General features: G+C 31.7%; 2 long non-coding RNA genes across 2 annotated transcripts; one reads left to right on the forward strand and one right to left on the reverse strand.

The window, feature by feature from the left end:
• The first annotated feature begins 380 nt into the window (after positions 1-380).
• LOC107857377 lies at positions 381-2,818 on the forward strand. The gene is made up of 4 exons (XR_001670852.2): positions 381-718; positions 828-911; positions 1,295-1,368; positions 2,718-2,818. It is a non-coding gene; the product is annotated as an uncharacterized LOC107857377 (long non-coding RNA).
• An 8,294-nt stretch (positions 2,819-11,112) lies between these two features.
• On the reverse strand, positions 11,113-14,346 carry LOC107857376. Its single transcript, XR_001670851.2, has 4 exons — positions 13,061-14,346; positions 12,820-12,974; positions 11,703-12,118; positions 11,113-11,544 (listed from the first exon to the last, which is right to left on the reverse strand). It is a non-coding gene; the product is annotated as an uncharacterized LOC107857376 (long non-coding RNA).
• Between the last annotated feature and the right edge of the window lie 256 nt (positions 14,347-14,602).

Here is a 14,602-nt window from a genome sequence, read left to right on the forward strand (position 1 = left end):
TGCATTTTATTTTTATCATCGGGGTTGATAATCTTATAGCTTTGAGATTAGCGTAAGACTCTCTATCCCACCGCTCATTACCATGACATGGTACAGGTGCAAAGCATAGCTACCCCATAGTCTCTAGTTTCTGATAAGAAGTAGAAAGGTTCTTAAGAACCCGCTCGAGTAAGATCCACTCTAGGAGTAACTTATTCCTAACCAAGTTTGCATAAGATGTCGTTTGACACTCAAAAAAGAGAAACCTATCCAGATTATAATATCTTTTGACCTCTACTTAATTAATAAGGTGGTGTGCTATTCTTGGCATTTTGTGATCCTAAAAAAAAATCACAAGCATGAGTGCACAATATTATTTTGTAAAACATTGCAGTGTGGGTAATTGAAGCCAAAGAAATGACCCAAGAGTCAATTTGGGACTTAAAATCAAGCATCAACTTTTTTAACAACCTATAGAATCTGACTTGAGATACGGCTTATGCAGTCCAAGTTCCTTTTGTAACTAGGGGACTCTTTTGCGATTTTTGCTTAGGCGCTCATATATCATGAATCAACACTTGCTTAAGTAAAGAAAGAGGCGCTAAAGCAGACCTTTATCCCCAACAACCCAAAATCCAAATTTCCAATCTTCTTTTGCACATATACCATAATACCCTTGGGAAATAGCAAAATCTGTATGAGTTCCAAAAGGAATTGGGTGATCTGATGGTACTTTAGGGTATGTTTGTTTTGACAGTATTGGTTTTGGATGAGTTGTCTTTGAATAGAGTAGAATTAATGCAAAAGATTTATATAATCAACCTGAGCTAATGCTTAAATTGTTGCAGGTTGCTAGCTTTGGTGGCTCAAACATTGATTTGTCTACTTGGGAGGACAAGAAGAACCCTAGTGAATCTCGTTTTCCTGCTCAGGTGAGACAGTTTCTGAGCTAATGCTTAAACTACTGCAGGTTGCTGCAGTTCTAGGCATCTTCTAAGGTTTGCAATTTACTCATACTGCGCACTCTCCTCCTTGTTGAGACCATGTGTATTCTCTTTCTGTTGCATAAAGGTTATAGTTTTATTTGCGAAACCAACCTGCTAATCTCGGCCACCGATTAAAGACTAATCTATATGTAAAACTTAACGACCATCATTAAGTAAACAGCCTTATATTAGTAAACAACCTTATAACCTTATAACCTTAACGGCCACCGTTTAACCTTATAACCTTAACGGCCACCATTTTTGTGTAGATATACTATCTTCAGTGTTGGTTAATTTTCTTATAACAAATTGTATTATTAACCACGCAGCATGTTCCTACAATAAATGGAGGCATACCTTCAGTCGCTAAAGCAACGTCGAAGCACCAAAAGCTGTTAGATAGGTATCTCTTAATCCCTCCGACTTAGGTTTCTAACTAGACAACTTTTTGGTTTATGAATAAGTTAATCATATATTCTTTTATGGTATCTCTGTCCACTTTATATACATGTTGGCTTCAAGTGCCAATGTTAGGAAGTCCCGAGCTTTCTCAATATGAGTCAGTAGATTTGAATGGATAGTTGATACGTTCGCAATTGTTGAGCCTATTCCAAAGATGATGGTGATAAGGCACAATAGGTAATTGAGCTCTAATGATAAAGGATATCTACAATAGGTAATTGAGCTCTAACGATAAAGGATATCTACTCCACAAATTAATGTTTCATTTTTAATCTGATGAATGCTCCTTTTTTTAAAAAAAAATCCTATTGATAAGTCAAAAGTTTTCATTACTAAACATCAAGTTGCTGTCAAAAGTTTGAACAAATTGTCTGCTGGCATCTAAATTCTAAACAAGTTTTCAGTTGTCAATACAACATGTTATTCAATCGTTACACCAAGCTAACAAGTTAGACATGAAGGATCTTTTAATGCCTTTGATGTCATTGCAGCACACTGGAACATTCTTTCTTTCTTGCATTACATAAGCACCAAAAGTGATGTATTGGTGATTTTGAGGCTGTCTATCTCCCACGTTTTATTCTTTGTGATCCCTAATCTAGCTTGTGGTTGCAACGTCCACTTTCATTGTGTAACACCCTTGATCTATTATATAAGCTAGAATGCAAGTGCTCACAATTGTGCTGTCAACCTGCAATGCAACAAGAAATTACTATCTTCTCCAGATTCTTGCGCGTGCAACACTAACTTACTAATATCCTCTTTCTCAAGTTGTCAGTTTATGACTACTTTGATTTACACAAACATTTTCTTTTTACATATGCCCAAAATTTTGTCACTGAATTCTATGAGCTCTTTTAATCTATCAAACATATCTTTTTCTGCAAAGGGGCCTTGTGCAGAAGGCACTCTGGCAAGGCCTATTAAGTGACTTCTGCGAGGATGTTCTTTCACTTTGAAATTTGTTAGAAGTATTAGCAAAACCATAATCAGTAGAAATAAATCACATACAAAGGAACTGTGAAAAAGTTTGTCAATTATTCTTTAAATTATTTGGTATGCTGAAATATTCCCTGTCCTTTGTATTGCCATAGTCAAGGTAGTTCAGTTTATTTAACTGAAAGTTGCACATAATGGGAGTTCATAATCGTGGCCACCATAGTTATTAATGTCTAGGTACCTCCTCGCTCCTCATGAGATATTGGTGTATAATTTCCCTTCGTTAATGTCAAGGTACTTCCTCACTCCTCATGAGATATTGGTGTATAATTTTCCTTCGTATTGCTTCAGGTTGTCCAACTATTCTAAGAGTTGTTTGCTCAAACCAAGTACAAAGAGGTTGTTGAGCTTGCTGCAGAATCCCCACAAGGCATACTCCGTACACCAGATACTGTTTCTAAATCTAGGTATTGGCTATGTTATCTAATCATGGAAAAAAACTACGTTACCAGATTCGTTTTATTTCATATCAGATTATTTGTTGCCCTTCAAGGTCATAGAGGGTTGTAAAATCAATTGAATATGTTTCTTAATGTCTCATTTTGTGGAAGGTAATGTATGTTGTATTATGTGCAGAGTGTTCCTCTGATTTTGATTTGATAGAAGAAAGGTTTGTGTAAGGTTTTTTCTGTTAAAGATGTTAAATAAGTAAATATGATCGTACATATGGGCTATGACAAATAAAACTCAAAAATAGTATTGTGTGATATTGAAAATGTTGTTGCTTCAGTATTATAAGACATCTAATTGTTAAACTAGAGAATAATCGAGTTTTTTCATTTTGGAACGTGTGTTCCTTTTGAACTGTGGAACTGCATGCTAACTGGATCACATATGTTAGACATATATAAATGTGAAGCTGCAGTTTTCTCTTTTAACAATTTCAATTGTTCTTTAAGTTTTATAATCTCATATTTGGGTGTTTGTATTTCTTTCTAACCATGATTGGCTGATTTGTCTCTTCACTAGCTAACTTATATGTGGTTTACGTTGTCATTTAAGTTCTAATTTATATTATTTGTTCTCTTTCATAGGTGTCCAAAATGAAGAAAGAGATGAAGACACTGACCTGACTTGAGAAGATTTTTGGGTTGTGGATAAATGCTCTAATATCAATAATTTTATGTTGAATTTTTTGAAACTTATCGTGACTTGAACTTGCTAGTATGTAAAAACTTAACTAATCATTTGGGCTTGATTACATTTACTTTTGGGTTTAGATTACTAGCTTGTTGCATATTTTGAATCATGAGATTATTAATGAATGATTTTGTTTTGTGATATGTATATATTGTGTTATAATTTATTTTGTATGTAAATAAAAATTTATATTAATAAACCATTGCAATAGGCAGCCAAAAAGCATTGCAACAGAATAACAAAAGTGTCGCAATAGATGCTATTGCAACGGTTACGAGTGTCGCAATAGATGCTATTGCAACGGTTCGTAACCGTTGCAATAGATGCTATTGCAACGTTTCGTAACCATTGCAATAGATTAAAATAGGCGTTCCAATACGTAATGAAATAGTTGTAATAGGTAGTCAAAAGCGTTGCAACAGAACAACAAAAGCTTCACAATAGCTGCTATTGCAACGGTTACTAACCATTACAATAGCATCTATTGCGACGGTTCGTAACCGTTGCAATAGATAAAATAGGCGTCTCAATAAGTTAAAAAATAACCGTCGCAGTAGGTCTATCTATGGCGACAGTTGTCAGAAACCGTCACCATAGCTCTACCTATGGCGTCAGTTTAGACAACCGTCGCAGAAACCGTTGCAATAGACCTATCGCATCACCCACCTATGGGACGCTTGCAGAACCGTTGCGATAGGTCTATGGCAACGGTTTTGCAACCGTCACCATAGATCTAATTTCTGATAGTGATAGATCTTATATATAATAACATACTCTATAAGTGAGTAGCTTCAACATTCTCTTGCTTTCATTACTTCTCATTTCCTCTGTGGTGTCGTATTCCTGGTGGTGAATTTAGTTATTTTCTTGACAAGTTATGGGCTTTTAACTCAAAAGTATATTTTACAATTCAGTTCCCACCGACTAAATCTGATGCTTCAGAAATACTTCAATAATTTTTTAGTTTTAGTATCATCGGAACAAATGCAGATATACAGCATCTGAAAGTATTATATGAAGCACTGGAATATGAAGTGGAAAGAAAGAAGAAGAATACAGAGAGAGCCAAGTTATTGTGCTATCCCCAAGTAGATTCAAAATTGAATTTATTTTGTATTAATTTTTAATAAGTCTAAAGTTGATCAATTTAATTATAAACGCTTAATAATTTTACCTCTTTGACAATATTTTTTTTTAATCATATGAGAGTAATAAGAAGAGGGAATCAAATCAATAAGATCAATTGAATATAATGAAATTAAAAGTGGGCAAAGGCTAAACAAAAGTTTCAAGTCTTCACCTTAATACTCACTCAAACAACCATGACCGAAATTTGAAAGAAAGAATGAATAAGAAAAAGAAAAGTAACACCAAGAACAATATCCAGATCACTAAACTCCATAGATAGAACCAATTAGGATTCTATTTCTTTTTCTAGAAAAAAAATCTATATACGTTGGACAAAATTATTTTTAAGAAGAATGATTAGATCACTCCCAATAATCATGATATCGCACCCAAAATTGAGACAAAAAAACACATCAAAAGTTTTCAACAAACGCAAAATAACTGTAAGTAGGCAAACGAAGAGAAGTTGAAACCTGCATGATTCAAATTTCGTTGTCAAAATGACGTGAAGACCTAATAATATCTTCAGTGAACATTACATGAAGCTAGTAGTCATCTTCGAAGTCTCTATCCTTGGCCATCGGAGTTGCCATATCATCGATGGAGATTATGTTTGCTTGAAAATCTGAGGAGAAATTGAAATGAGGGAGTCAAACTGTATAAGCTTGAAATATCAAAAAGATTATATTCTCCTCTTTTCATTACCATAGCTGCCGTCTTCCTCTCTAAAAAAAATAGTGCTACATGGACCGTACACTGCCACAACATCATAATCTCAAATCATAGAAACATTTATATATTTATCTCTCAAATCTTAAACAAAGGTGAAATAAGTCATTGCATGATCAGATTCACCCACAAAATAGGGGAAAAAAACAAAAGCTAACCTAAGCAACTAAAAGAATCAATTATGAGTAAAGCAGAGTCACAACACAAACTCTAAACCCTTAGGTCGATCAATATTATCCACATCGAAATCCTAAAAACTCAAGATTTAACGAAAACACCAACAAATGTATTCTTCATAGAAGTTATCACACCTTTTCTGCAAACAAAGAAGAATGAAAACACAAATCCGAGAACTTTGTAAAAATAATTTTCACAGTTGAAACGAAAGAGTTGATTAACCGATTCAAAACTTACAAGTCACAGAAAATTATTTTTCTCCTCTCTCAAGAAAATCAAAAGATTTGTGTAGTCCAATAGAATTCAAAGCATTTAGGATCCTTGCTAATTCTTTCTTTCATGAGTAGATATATTCAGCATTTCAATTATAACTGTGGTGTTCAGATCAGCTTTCACACAACTCTATTAATTTCATGGAGAAAGATAAGGAGCCCAGATAAAAGATCGATTCTACAATTGACATCTAAAAAAATATACATAAAAAGAAATATAGATGAATGATCGATTCCACAATTGACATTCAAAAAATATATATAAAAAAAAGAAATAAAGAACCAATAACTTTAGAGCAAAAACCTTAAAGAATAAAAATTTCAAAAGGAGTTAACAATATCTGTTTTAAAGATTAGACTGCACGGAAGAAACAATAAGTTGTAATACCCATGCTACCTCATCAGAAAGTCAAACATCAATTCAATATTAGAACAAAAAAGGAAGAAACAGTAAGTTGTAATACTCTAATTAAATAGGTTTGATTAAATCCTGTAACAAACCCAAGTTATACGTGGGAAAACTTTTGAAAAAAGTACCTATTGTTTAGTTGAACAAGAATTTTGATGACTTATTTAAATTTTTAACTCATAAATATTCAAAAATAGTGAAATGGCGATTTTGTCTAAATCAAAATTTTTTGATAAAGGGCAAAAAGTTCAATTCACTTTTGCTAAGGATCTTTACACTTTTAATATAATAATATAATATATATATATATATATATATATATATTTATATAATTATATATAATATGAGACTCTAAATAGAAAGGTACAAAGGACTCAAATTAGGATAGAGGGCTAGTGCGTGTAGTGTAGTTAGGAGTGCTTTGGTGTAGCTAAGCTAGTAGTCTTAAGGCTCTATATATAGGTTGGAGCTTCTAGTTAGAAGGGTCAGGGGAAGATTGTGCCTTTGATTTGTTAGTACTTTTTATGGGTGTTGTATCTCTGTTATTACATCTTGTTTCACATTTTATGACAATTTTGTTTACTACTCCCTCTGTTTCAAAAAGAATGACCTAACTTGACTTGGTACGAAGTTTAAGAAAATAAAGAACTTTTGAATCTTGTAGTCTTAAATTAAAGATATGTCAAATGTACCAAAATGTCCTTCAATCTTGTGGTCTTAAATATACCACGTGGAAAGTTAGAATTAAAAAATTGCTAAAAAGGAAAAGGGGTCATTCTTTTTTAAACGGACTAAAATAGAAAGTAGGTCATTCTTTTTTAAACTGAGGGAATATTATTTTGTTTTGGGCCGAGGATCTATTGAAAACAGTCTTTCTATCTCTTCGGAGGTTGTGGCATGAACTGCATACATTATACCCTTCCAGACCCCACTATGTGGAAATAGATTGAGTTTGTTGTTATTATTGTTGTCGAAAAAAATAAAAATAGTATGAGTTTGGTCATGAGAAATCCAAATATAATTTGAAACATAATAGTGATTCAAAACTAATTACCTACAATTAGCTATTAAATTAATTTCTATTTTTAACCATTTCGTTGTACGCTTCATCTTCCTCTCTATTTCTTTTTTTTATACGTTTTTATTATTCCATTTAAAAAGAAAGTCGCCCATTTTACTTATGAAAAAAGAAATCAATTTTTCTATTTTTTTTCACTACTACATTTTAAAAAAAAATAAAAATGTATTAAAGTAGTATAAACATTGTATCAATTTAATATAGGGACTGTATTTATGTGTAGGTTCCCTCTCTTTGAAGATAATATATCAATATGGTATAAGTGTTGTATCAATTTGGTATAAGAATTGTATATGCAATAATAAGGTCCATCTCTTTCGAAAAAATATATCAATATGGTATAAACGTTATATCAATTTGATATAAAAATTACATATGCATACATAAGTTTCGTCTCTTTTAAAAAAATGTATCAATATAATATAAGCGTTGTATCAATTTACTATAAAAATTGTATATTAAAAAAGGGTCACAATAGCTCAATAACTATTAAATATTAATTTAATTGACTAGCCACAATATGACAAATTAATCAATTACTCATCATTTATTTTCAAAATGGCAAGTGTCATTTCCCCTAATTAAATGGACTGTGCATTTTGATATGTTGGATTGATCAACCCTTTTAACTTGTCTGATGAATGGTCTTTCTATGTTGGGCCAAACTTATAGGAACAAGTGCACAAATTGCCATTTTAAGAATTATTTTTTAAAATAGCGAGAATTTATATTTATAATCTATATTTATCTTTATAATAATAATAATCTATAATCTATTAAAAGTGTGAAGACCTTTAGAAGAGTGATTTGAACTTTTCACCCCTCATTAAAAGACTCTTTTTTAGACAAAACGTCTTTTTACTATTTTTTATTTTTTATTTAATTATTTCTTTATCATTAATTAGACTTTCTAAATTATATGGGACTCCTAAAATATATGGTAGGAGAATTAATTAATATTTTTTCTTTCTACTAGACTTCCTAAAATATATGAGACTCATAAAATATATGGTAGGAAAATTAATTAATATTGAATCCTAAAATATATGGGGGAAATCAAGAGTTCTAAAATATTTTTAAAAAAATAAAATTTGAACAAACAAAAACTACCATAAAAGTTGTTATTATGTTGTACATAAATTGCATGAACTTGGTAAGCTCTTATTATTATTATTTTATTGGAAAACTATGATTATTTTTGCAAAAAAAAAAAAAAAAATTGCCTACTCTATTAAAATATTTTCCATACAATTATAGGCACAATAGTATATATAAACACTAACATAAATTATATAGGAATCGAATGCCAATTTTTATTTATGAATTCCATTTGTTTATGTGTTCAATCTTAAACTTGAATTTATATTTTATAGGATCACGCTTATTTTTTATTTTTTTTGATCTATAGGAATCGAATGTCAATTTTTATTTATGAATTTCTTTTGTTGATGTGTTCAATCTCAAACTTGAATTTATATTTTATAAGATCATGCTTATTTTATTTTTTTTATTGAAAACAAACACCAAGTTGTTGAAATTATTGATATCCAAAGTATTCCTATTTAGAAGAAATTTTCTCAATTAACAGTTATCTATCAATAATACATGATAATTTATTATTGTTAATATCAGAACATACTAACACTTTAAAAAACATAACGTAAATCACAAATATATTTATCTCTATAATCATTGATACTATCAATAGTTAATTGATGATAAAATTCTATACCTAAACATGTTTTTTTCCTAACCCTCAACTTCTTCACTATTTTTCTTAGTATAATAGAATTCAATATATGTGTATATATATATATTCTTTGTTTTCATTTAAAATCATTCTTTAGGATCAAAATTTTCGCTCAGACAGGAATTAGTTGGATCAAAATCAAAGCTTTGTAATCACTATTATATTTTTTTTTATAGTTTACAGGTCATAGATGAATGTCGGTTAGCTTTAAAGAATTTTTTGTGTAAAGGTTCGATTTGATTGTATTATTTTGATATCTTTATTATCTTATTGTTTTATTTTAATTTACAGATGCTAGATAAATGTGGGTCGACTTTGAATTTTTTGTAGGTAAAGGTTAGATGTAATTGTATTATCATAATATCTCTATTAGTTTGTTATTTTATAGTAGTTTACAGTTCGTAGACGAATCTCGATCGGCTTTGAGAAATTTTTTTTGTGTAAATTTCAGTTTAATTGTATTGTTTTGATATCACTTTTATCATATTATTTTGTTGCAGTTTATAGGTGATAGATAAATGTTGGTCGGCTTTGATGAATTTTTTTATGTAAAGGTTAGGTTTAGTTGTATTATTTTGATATCTCTATTATCGTATTATTTTGTTATTATTTACAAGTGGCAGATGAGTGTCAAATAACTTTGAGAAATTTTTTGTGTGTAAAGATTAGATTTAATTGTATTATTTTGATGTCTCATTGTATTGTTTTGTTGCAATTTACACAGTAGATGAATGTCGATTGACTTTTAAAAATATTTTGGGTAAAGATTAGATTTAATAAATAAATTCTCCATCTTTACATACTCAAAAGATATTAAATTAAATTATTATATTCATCTTTATTATTTAAATAAATATTCTATTTAATGTAATGTTTGAACTCATTAAAGTGAGATACACGCGCAAGGCGCGTACACCTAAACTGATAATATATTAAATGTGTGAAGACACTTAGAAAAGTAATTTGAACTTTTTACCCTTCATTGAAAATCTCTGCAATAAACAAATTGTCTTTTCACTTTTTTCCTTCAATTATTAAATTATTATATTTATAATATTAACTAAACTCCTAAAGTATATTGGAGGAGAAGTAAATTAATGTTTTCATGTTGGTTGTTGTTTTTCAGTTTTGCAAAATTCCTTATTTTTGGTAAAATTAAGAGGTATGGTAATACTATAATACAAATTGTATAAATAATATATATGCAATACAAATCTATTTTTGGCAAAATTATTTCCTTATTTTTGGTAAAATCCAGTAATTTGCTTTGCTGATCTTGTTTCATGGCTATAACTTGTTTGGAGTTCAAGAAACAACATTAATGACTCTATATGTATAAATAGGGTGCAAAAGACTTGGTCAATGCCATTTTCTACAAGAAAAAATAGTGTCTCATTGTCCAAATTCTTCCACTTGTGTAGATGAAGGTTCTAAAAGACAGACTTTTAGGCTAGCAAGCTTCTGAAGAAGAGGCATATATGAACCTCAAGCGAATCTTACATTGAAATGTGAGATGAAGTGAAGGAATTTATAAGAAATAACAATAGGTTACATGGTATGTACGCTTTTGGACTCGATGATGATGTAGCTGAAGGGACAAATCTGTGAGGTCTGTTAGGCCAAAGCGGATAATAGGTATCAAGTTGCAACAAATTTGTTTCTCAATTGGTGCAAGGTCTTTTACAAGTTAGATTCCTTTAGACAAAAAAGTTGAATCATATTTCAATGTTTACATCAAACTATATGAATTTATAATGATGAAGTAAAAATAGCAAGATCAAAATGCATATGAATCAACTATGGATAAATGATAAAAATAAATGAAAAATATGTGTTAGATATTCATTAATTTGGTATAAACACTATAAATCTTTTTTTTAAGTGTCAAATGTTTGAAGATCAAACTTATGGATTGAGACATCAAATGAAATTTTAAGGTTGAAAAATAAAGAATTATTGAGGGAGAAAAATTATAAATGTTATTGAAAAGATTGACTTGCACTTGACTTTGTTGCTTCACTTTATTGACTTGTACAGTTTATAATTCATGTAACTTGCATGCAATTTGCTCCTACAAACTTTTGACTGATTGACTAATTTGTCAGATATATATTTCTATGTTTTCCTCGAGTCGACCATCTGTCGGAAATAGCCTCTCTATTTCCAAGATAGGTCGAACTAAGATATGCGTATACACTTTCCTCTCCAAAGTTCGCATTGTGAAAATGACAATCGGTATGGAGGAAAATGTATTCCATGAAAACCCCTTCTTTAGAAGTTAGCTTGTCCGCAATTTGGTTAGATTATCTAACAAACTTTTTAAGTTTTAGCATGATGCCATCTGGATTTCAAACATCATCAAGACTGACTAGACCGCGTTAAGCCTGACAAGGCATTTGTTGGAACTTGTGAGAGGGTTGATCCTAGAGATGAACCTGTCAATGAACCATTTGGTTAGGACAAGTTCTGGCAGATATCAAGAAACAATATCGCAAATAATGGCAATTGAGGCACCATAAACATGTTGGATTTAAAAAGGGTAGAATGTACACAATTCTTAAAAGTAACAGTACCATAAACTTCACACACTTACCTGTCCCTACTGACTAACAGAGCTCTACTATAGCAAATGTGAGGTCTGGGAAAAGTAGCGTGTATGCAAATCCTTGATTTCCAATAGAGTATTTGTCCAATATCTTATTGGATGATCACCGTAGCTTTCCCAGAGATAGCTTGCCCATGTAGTTGTTGTTGGATTAAGTTGCGTTTCTCTTCATTGAATGAAAGGTTCAATACCGATTCCTGCTCTAAAGAGAAATCATTTTTGTATCCAGGGCTGAGAAACATCTGCTCAAGTGCTACTGCACATCTTAGAATATAAAGAACAAACTCCATCTCGGTGTCTAATCCATTAAATCCACCGTATGTCACTTGTTTTAGTTCAGTGTGACGTGTAGGAGATGGAGACCGCCTTCTTCTTATCTCCCTTGTTACTGGAAGCTTAATCACCTGAAGATCACAACGAGAATGAGATCAACATAGTGCTAAATAATTACAACAACGACTTAGTAGAGCAAAGCTAAATTGAACTAACAATGGACTGTAAGGAATATTACTAATTACTTGGCAGTTCATTGTGTCATGGAGCTCACCAAATGAACAAACAGAAAAAGGTACTTAAAGCGTTTGATTCAACGACCAGTAAGGTTGGACATTTCTGTAGTTTATAAAGCAATGTTTTAACATACAATTTGCAGATCTTCGCAATCTATCTTTAAGACTTCTCACTGTACCAACTAAACTGATGTACCACTTTGTTATCAGATGTCAAGAAAAAATTTACAAAAAGAACTGAATTATACAATACATCCAGACCTTACCCCTATCCGTTTCCGATAGAGGAGTTGCACTAACTACAAATTATGACAAAATCAATGCTCTTTCGCATTGTTTTATGAAAGACCAAGTAGATTGTATTTGTGAAGTATGATCCTCTAGGATTTCAAAAATCATCAAAACGAATGGTCTACTCAACTTTGCACCAACGTAGCAATTCACTAAAGAGTAAACATAGAGTTCACCACAAAGCGAATAGATTCTAAGTTTAAAAACGAAAGTGCCCTTCTATAAAGATAGTTCATGAACAAAGAATATCAAAAATATAAGAATTACGCAAAGAAGAAGATGATGAACATGGATAACAAACTCACCACAAAACTCAAAGATTGGAGCAGAGAAAATCACCCAAAAGTCTGGATAGTTCAAATATCTCTACGATCGCAAGACTGGTCACAAGTTTCAAGCTTAAGTTCCTAAGGCTTCTGAACATCTGCATCTCTGTTGGGTTCTCAAATGAAGGATATATCTAGAGAAAAAAACTCAAGTGATTAGGGTCATCAAAGTGACGAATATTGATAAATTTGAGAATACAAGACAACGTTAAATTAATACCTGATCAGGAGTAAATTGGAGGGTTAAAGATTTAACCCGTCCAGGTAAATCTCTTGCACAATCACCAAATACGTATGAATATGAATGTTGAAAGTCACGCCAAACCATTACATTTTCCAGCACGGGTACAAATGAGAAAAAAAATCTTACATTGTTATTAATCTTGCACTCAAGCATACGAAGATGTGCAGCATGCAGATCAATTCCTTTCCCTCCGGCACACTCCCAAATAACAACCACCATTACTGTACCATTGAGTCATAGCTTATAAGGAAGTTTACAGCACACAATAGTTAACCTCTTAAGGTTGGAACAAGAAGACAGAATACCCTCCAGATGTCCGCTAGTTAACACAACACCACTCAAAGTAAGAGTCGTGAGAGAATTTAAACAGACTTTAGGACTTGATAACACAACACAGCCTTGTAAAATCAAATGTTCCAATGAAGATGACTGAGAGAGAACCTCAAGAGAAAATGTAAGCAACTGGCTTAAGTCCTTGAAAATGCACTCAAAGGAAAGGTGTAAGCTTTCAACACGTATTCTAGAAAGAGATTGGAACCAATGGGTAAATGCACTAGGAAACTCTCTTACAAAGCAACTGACCATCTGAACGCGAGCCACTCTACAACCAGCATAGTGTCTTAAAAACTGGTATAATGCATTCATGAATTTGTCTTTTTCTTGACAGGAAGAGCAACAAGAACGACTAACAACCGTCAACATATCAAAGCATCTGAATTCAAATGGGGGTTGTTTTCGTAGTTGCGTAGAGGCAAACAGATATTTCCACCTAGTAGATAAAATGGTCGTCCTAACAGCATCACGTACTGTCAAATATCCAAGAATGGAAGACAAAACATCATCCTGTAGCTAGCTCAAACAATCCTCCTTTGTGTCATCAACCTCAAAAATCTAAAAATTTATGCACGTCAGTTAATGGATCATAGTATAACATACTCGTTGTTCCAAACTCATAAACATCAGATTTTGCACACACCACTTTTTCTCCTCCTGAACAACACAAAAAACACAACTTTTTTCCATTACAACAACAAATACGAACACCACACATCGGACAACACAAAATAGTAGAAAAAAAGAAACTTTTTTTTTCCATTACAACAACAAATAGTTCCACAACACATGAACAACATCAAAACACACAACTTTTTCCCATTACAACAACAATAACAACAACACCACAAGTAGGATCAGTATATCTCAGCATAATTGCAAGAAAAGTATAATAATCAAATAGAAGCAACCTAATAGAAACACAATTTTTTTTTACCAGGGCTGATTCCATAAAGTTGAGGATGAAGAAATTGTCCCATGTAACGAATCAATAGGCAGTCTGCTAACCCTAACTCAATCCAAATACGTATTCCTATATATATAACTTTGAAAACACTCTAAAGCCCTTTCAAATTACTCATACTAGTATACATACCCGCACGATACGCGGAGATTATTAAAAAAATGTTTAATTTTTGAACACATCACATCATTTTGATCTTATAAAAGTATAATTATAACCTA

This window comes from Capsicum annuum, chromosome 1 (assembly GCF_002878395.1).
Source record: "Capsicum annuum cultivar UCD-10X-F1 chromosome 1, UCD10Xv1.1, whole genome shotgun sequence".
Classification (NCBI taxonomy): Eukaryota; Viridiplantae; Streptophyta; class Magnoliopsida; order Solanales; family Solanaceae; genus Capsicum; species Capsicum annuum.